This window comes from Haliotis rubra, unplaced genomic scaffold, assembly GCF_003918875.1.
Source record: "Haliotis rubra isolate DU_JTF1 unplaced genomic scaffold, ASM391887v1 Scf38, whole genome shotgun sequence".
Taxonomy (NCBI): Eukaryota; Metazoa; Mollusca; class Gastropoda; order Lepetellida; family Haliotidae; genus Haliotis; species Haliotis rubra.
The window spans coordinates 209,832-217,412 of NW_025767057.1; the positions used below are offsets into that span (position 1 = coordinate 209,832).

Sequence of the window (7,581 nt, forward strand, 5' to 3'; positions counted from 1 at the left end):
ACACAATGTATCAACACACTGTATCTACACACTGTACGTATAAATACACACCTTTACTCACACATTATACCTACACACTGTATCAACTCACACTATATTGACGCACTATACCCAAACACTTCACTTTCAGGCTATACATGTCCACTTTACCCAAACGATTACCCGACGTGTGAAGATCCGGGCAACACTGTATCTTCATGCTATGGCCACACACACTATCTTCTTGCTATGGCTACACACTATCTTCTTGCTATGGCTACACACAATATATTCACGCTATAGCTACACACAATATTTACAAGCTGTACCAGATCAACCTATACTCAACCACACTATCGTTGCACTTTAATTTTGCGCTATACCTTCCCCGAATACCATACCTAATGAGACAATGAGCTCATTGTGGCAACGGCTCGATTATATGTTTTGACAACTGCAGCTTCAAACGTGCTGTTTATCGCAACCTTTACCTTATACACGTCACAACACAGACATGTTTGGACGAGTGCCACACGTGCAATTAAACTGTCAAAGTCTGCCAAGAGCATTGCACAAACATACTTTTTCACTGAGTATGCGACAGCATTATCTCTATAGATTTATTTCTGTGAACACAGAGGTCGTCAAGTGGAGCAAGGAGAAGCATTTTGTGACAGCTGGCATTCTTCGTATCGTCGTTTTCGACATCATAATGTAGTTCTGTTGAAGATTAACATGATACATCATCATTGTTTTATTATTCACTGCTTTTTGTATTATATTGTCCATTAATTCATTGCTGTCACTGTTATACATTTGTAACGATTTGTATTACTTTGTTCTGATTATTATAAATCATTCGACACAGACACACAGAAGATGTATCTATGAAGACTCAGGGTTCGACACCCGAGGTTGAGAATCGAACCCGTTAATTTTCTTTCGGCTTGATGGCTAATCGCTACGTTGACCACCTGGAGTTCCAGTCTCGTCAATCAGCACATTGACTACAGATACATGGTTCCGCGACTTTGTAGCTGCTATTATATCAGTTATCCTTTTAACCATGCATTTTCGGTGGGTGTGTTTTACTATCGAGACAAAATAACAACAAAAGCTGCTTGATCCTACAAAATACAACGTTTACATATGAGAAAACCTCAAACGTTCCTCACCGAGGTTATGGTTCATGTGCTGAGCCTCAAAGACCGCCTCCGTGGTGTAGTGTGGTTAGAGCGTCCGCCCGGAGAGCGGAAGGTCGCGGGTTCGATCCCCGGCCGCGTCATGCCAAAAGACGTTAAAATATGGTACTTGTTGGTCCCTGCCTGCCGCTCGGCATTAATGGGTACAACAAGGACTGGTCGGCTCGGAGTCAGTATAATGTGTCTGAGTGGGGTATTTATGCTTCACTGCGGCATGGTATCTCAGTGGGCTAGCACTATAAAACCAGCTTAAGTCTGGGCTAGTACAAGCAGCCACACATACACATGCATGCACGTCGTCATATGAGCGCAATATTCTCAAGCACGACGTTAAACCCAATTTCACCTCACCTCACCTCGTATGAACGTTTCGACGGATAATCGATACTATTTATTGTATGGCGTTGTCAAAGGATAGCATAATGTTTATGAGGTAACATTGTAGTGAGTGAGTGAGATTAGTTTTACGCCGCTTTTAGCAATATTCCGAAAATATCACGGCGGGGGACACCAGAAAAGGGCTTCACACATTGTACCCATGAGAGGAATCGAACCCGGGTCTTTGGCACTATGTCCACTCTCTGTATCTGAGGACATTACCTACAGACTGAACCAATAAACTATACCACTGTCTGCGTGATATGGCTTCACACTATACATGTACACACTACAGTTAGTACACTGTGGAAAACTATACCTAAGCACTATACATACACAGCATGCCTACACTGTTTACACGCAGTGCCTACACACAATATCTGTATGTTCATTCAACACAAGATATCGAGACACTTTACCTACAAACAGTACCTACACGCTGTATCTACACCCTATACAATACACAATGTATCTACACACCCTCCCTGCATGTACACACTCTCTGTGAACATTGTAGGTACAGACTGTACCTCCGTACTGTACCTACAAACCACACCTACACAAGATACTAATACACATTCCTACAGTCTATATACGTACATGCTGTACCTACACATTGGTACCTACACACCACAAAAACACTACAGACACAATGGACCAACTAATTATCTACACAATGTATCAACACACTGTATCTACACACTGTACGTATAAATACACACCTTTACTCACACATTATACCTACACACTGTATCAACTCACACTATATTGACGCACTATACCCTAACACTACACTTTCAGGCTATACCTGTCCACTTTACCTAAACGATTACCCGACCTGTGAAGATCCGGGCTACACTCTATCTTCATGCTATGGCTACACACACTATCTTCATGCTATGGCCACAGACACTATCTTCTTGCTATGGACACACACACACACACACACTATCTTCTTGCTATGGACACACACACTATCTTCTTTCTATGGACACACACACTATCTTCTAAGCAGCCGCACATACACATACACACGCATGCACTTCGTCATATGAGCGAAATATTCTCGAGCACGACGTTAAACCCAATTTCACCTCACCTCACCTCACACTATCGTCTTGCTATGGCTACACACAATATCTTCACGCTATAGCTACACACAATATTTACAAGCTGTACCAGATCAACCTATACTCAACGACACTATCGCTGCACTTTAAATTTGCGCTACACCGAATACCATACCTAATGAGACAATGAGCTCATTGTGGCAACGGCTCGATTATATGTTTTGACAACTGCAGCTTCAAACGTGCTGTTTATCGCAACTTTTACCTTAAACACGTGACAACACAGGCATGTTTGGACGAGTGCCACACGTGCAATTAAACTGTCAAAGTCTGCCAAGAGCATTGCACAAACATACTTTTTCACTGAGTATGCGACAGCATTATCTCTATAGATTGATTTCTGTGAACACAGGAGGTCAAGTGGAGCAAGGAGAAGCATCTTGTGACAGCTGGCATTTCGTATCGTCGTTTTCGATCATCATAATGTTTTCGTTGAAGATTAACATGATACATCATTGTTTTTATTATTCACTGCTTTTGTATTATATTGTCCATTAATTCGTACTGGCATTGTAATACATTTGTAACGATTTGTATTACTTTGTTCTGATTATAAACCATTCGACACAGACACACAGAAGATGTATCTATGAAGACTAGGTTCGACACCCGAGGTTGAGAATCGAACCCATTAATTTTCTTCGGCTTGATGGCTAATCGCTACGTTGACCACTGGAGTTCCAGTCTCGTCAATCAGCACATTGACTACAGATACATGGTTCCGCGACTTTGTAGCTGCTATTATATCAGTATCCTTTTAACTATGCATTTTCAGTGGGTGTGTTTTACTTTCGAGACAAAAATAACAACAAAAACTGCTTGATCATACCAAATACAACGTTTACATATGAGAAAACGTCAAACGTTCCTCACCGAGGTTATGTTCATGTTATGAGCCTCAATGTGATGCAGACCGCCTCCGTGGTGTAGTGGTTAGAGCGTCCGCCCCGAGAGCGGAAGGTCGCGGGTTCGATTCCAGACCGCGTCATACCAAAACACGTTAAAATATGGTACTTGTTGGTCCCTGCCTGACGCTCGGCATAAATGGGTACAACAACGACTGGTCGGCTCGGAGTCAGTATAATGTGTCTGAGTGGGGTATTCATGCTTGACTGCGGCATGGTATCTCAGTGGGTTAGCACTATAAAACCAGCTTCAGTCTGGGCTAGTACAAGCAGCCGCACATACACATACACACGCATGCGCGTCGTCATATGAGCGAAATATTCTCAAGTACGACGTTAAACCCAATTTCACCTCACCTCAATGTGATGCAATGCGTTCATAAGAGTTGGTTGTGTTTGTCATCATTACTCCCAATCTCTCTTGGATCCGACTGGATCCCACTCTTGTAAAAGACATCTTGCAGGTGGTGTAAAAAATCCTCCATGAACAGAAATGGCCTCATACAGTTCTCTCTTGTTTGGTTGGAATTGGAAATTCGACGGTGCCTAATCTGGAGAACAGGAAAGCTCGTACACACCTTTACGCATATTTCTATGATAATCTGTTAGATTCCACCGTTTTGAGTGTTTAGTTGATAGTGGTGAACTGGAGGAACATCCCTTTTGCACGTAGCATCAGCTGGGTGCGTTTTAAACAGACGTAAATTCCCACGTTATATGATGAACCTTGACCTTTCCAGGAGCCTCGAAACAATGCGTGCTGAAACCTTTGTCATTTCTATTTGATTCAATGTGATGGTCTTAAATCTCTTCGAGATGTGCCTTCCGTATTGTCTATGTGAATAGTGGCGAGTCATTGTTCATCACTAACCATATTAGCGATGACAGTTACAGGTCTGTGTAATCTATGATCATGGATCATATTTGAAGTTAATCATACCCTGTTGAACTCATCTAACACTGGCAAACGGAGGAACATCATCCCCTAACGTTGATGCCATGTCCGCGTGGGTAGTTGCTTTAGTAAACGGAAAACGTTACTACAGCTTGTTCAGCTCACCTGATCAAGTGATTACTAATGCATTACGTGACCGTGTCACAGCTGGTTGGGTCTATTATTGTGAAGGGGTGCACCTTTGTCAGTTGACTGTAAACAGGTCCGTACAGCCGAGACAAGGTCGTCGTTTGACATCTCAGTGTCGAGAATCGTCAGCAATGTCCTAACTTTCTTTAAGCTTAAAAAAGAAGCTACATACGGTTTAATGTTTCCGATTCGGGCTTTTAAGCAGCGACCAGCAACACTAATAACATTCTCTGCTCCCCTATTTAATGAAGTTAACTCGACCTGCCGATTGTGCCATTTGACCTCCGGGGTCATGCATACGTAGAGTAGCTCAGGTCAACCTGAAAAAGCTGTATTTACTTTTGTCAGTTTTACAGTTCTTGAATACATGACACGTTTTATGGATAACAACTCCTTTTATTCTTTATACGACGTTTCAGACCTAATTCTTGCGCCTTCGTCAGGTAAATGTTATCCATAAAACGTATGTTCATGTTCGTCCAATGCCTTTCAAGAACTTCATTAGGCATCAACATGGAGATGAGGCGATAAGGAGATAAATCACCTGTCTGCTACGCTGCAGAGATAACAAGATAATACCAAAAGGCCTACGTTTGAAGTCACCTGTCCAACTATGCATCGTCACGATATGGCTGAAATATTGCCGATGTGACGTTAAATAACAACTCACTGACTCATTCCAACTATGCAACAGCGCCATAACTAAAGTACTACATCAGGCAAACACAAGACTCAAAGTCAAGGTCCTCATACAGCAAATATACACGTGATGAAGGCGCAAGAATTCGCCCTGAAACGTCGTATAAAGAATAAAGAAGTATAAGTTGTCATCCATAGAACGTGTCACGTATTCATGTCCGTACAACATCTAAATGCCCTTAATTAACTTCATGCAGTTAATGTACCAGGCTAAACACTACGGTCTGGGTACTCTGACCGTCCTATCGTGATCTTGGACAAACAATTATTCAAAAATATTTTGCTTTGTAACGATTTGCCTCAATAGAGAATTTAAGAAATATACCGATTTAACAAATGATGCGTTACTGTCCATTTGTATTTCATATACATAACCATATCGGAATATTTTGTATAGTAGTGATATACTTGAAATATACCGGTATGAGTGTACCGCCAATGGGGTGTCATATTAGAATTGTAGGTTAGCAGTAACCTATGCTCGTTGTAGAATTGACTCAATTGATCGGAGGATCATCCCCGGTGATTTGGTTGTTATAGTGTAGACATATACAGACGTGTAAATCGTAGCGCTCTATGCCAATCATCGGGATCTTTGGCCCTGATTCGAATATTACCCAGCCGAGACATACTGCTTGAATGTTTCTCACTTTCAAGTATATGTGCGCGTTTCATTGATGATGAATGTCTATACTTAATATTAATATATGCTACAATTATGTCGATAAACAAATCTGATGCTGTCTCTATCTAAAACTGTGTTTCAAATGAGTCTTGTTGCTAGTCCAATCCACATCAGATCGTGTCATTTGCCAATTTGGTTTTCGAGTTAGGAGCCTTGGTTTTAGGAGTCTTTTAGCACCGGTTGCTAACTATGATTGTTGCAGCTGTAGAAAAGCACGTGTGCATTCAATATAGACAACGCGCTCTAATGAATCAGTAATCCCTTTAAATCAGAACATTTTAACAATACTTTACCTCAGTTTGTTATATCCAGATCTATCAACAGAAGCAACGTACGGCTTTATGTATCTAGTAAAGTCTGTTTCAAATAGACTTCCATGGATAAAAATGGAGATTACTTAACGAGGATGCGTCTCATACTGATTTAATAAAACTCGCTCTGACTTGGAAAATGCAAGAATGCTGACGCTTGTCTGGTAACATCAGTATGACACTCAAGCAAGTGCTATAATGTCGTTATTATTCACTATATCTTAATCAGTTTGTCTCTCCTTTGGAAATATGCATTGAACAAGACCGAGATCTTACAAACATTCACTTGACGAAAGACGTCAACATTCTTTAGCTATGACAATACAATGGGTCTCAGACACTATTTGCTCTAGTGCACATGCTATTTTCCTAATTCAATGGAAAATATATCTATATCTTACACTATCTGCAATGAAGGCGATATGTGTCCAAGTTCCCCTGCATGGTTTCAATCAGAGTGATGGCGGCTGTCAAACCTTTAGAAGAAAGTTTATTTATATAAATACTATGGTGGAACGTACATGTACACATACTCACATGGTGGTTGTTCCAAATAGCCCAGCTGAAGGCCGAGGAATATATATTTTTTATTTGTTAGTCCTCGGCCTTCAGCTGGGCTATTTGGAACGACCACCATGTGAGTATATGTACGTTCCTCTTTGCATTAGAGGTTGTTTTGACAGACAAACAACAAACAGAAAAAGTGTTAAAGTTTTCCTGCCGCCAATGCAATGTTGTCAGATGGAAAGACAAATGTTTCGCCATAAGTGCCAAATGTTGTTTCTGTGCACGTTGAATCGACGAGCAACGTCACGCTGCGAGGTACCAGACTGAAGCACACCGATAGCCCTCTATCTATAATCTTCCAATACCGAACATGATCCAGAACTATACAATGTTTCTGACTTCTCAAGACTGCACTGAGTGGAAGTGATAAGCGTCTGGTTGTCTGGTCTTGGACACTACTGGTCACGCTTCATGTCACGCTTCTTGCAAATTCCGAACACAAGGTGCTTGGTTGTGTTTCCTTGACCATTTTATCACACCCTTTCTCTGGTTCAAATCCAAAAGCCCACACACATCATTACCTATGAAAACATTCCATGTAACAAAGATGATTCCCTCTGAGTATGTATATGTGTTGCCTGACGCTGCACTCTCGCCATGCCTCGGATAACCCCATGGGAACTTACTACATGCTAGTAAAA

At 41.4% G+C, this 7,581-nt stretch overlaps 1 long non-coding RNA gene across 1 annotated transcript; it reads right to left on the reverse strand.

The window, feature by feature from the left end:
• Window positions 1-3,992: 3,992 nt before the first annotated feature.
• Window positions 3,993-4,767, reverse strand: LOC124286281. The gene is made up of 3 exons (XR_006900997.1): window positions 4,636-4,767; window positions 4,169-4,172; window positions 3,993-4,002 (listed from the first exon to the last, which is right to left on the reverse strand). It is a non-coding gene; the product is annotated as an uncharacterized LOC124286281 (long non-coding RNA).
• Between the last annotated feature and the right edge of the window lie 2,814 nt (window positions 4,768-7,581).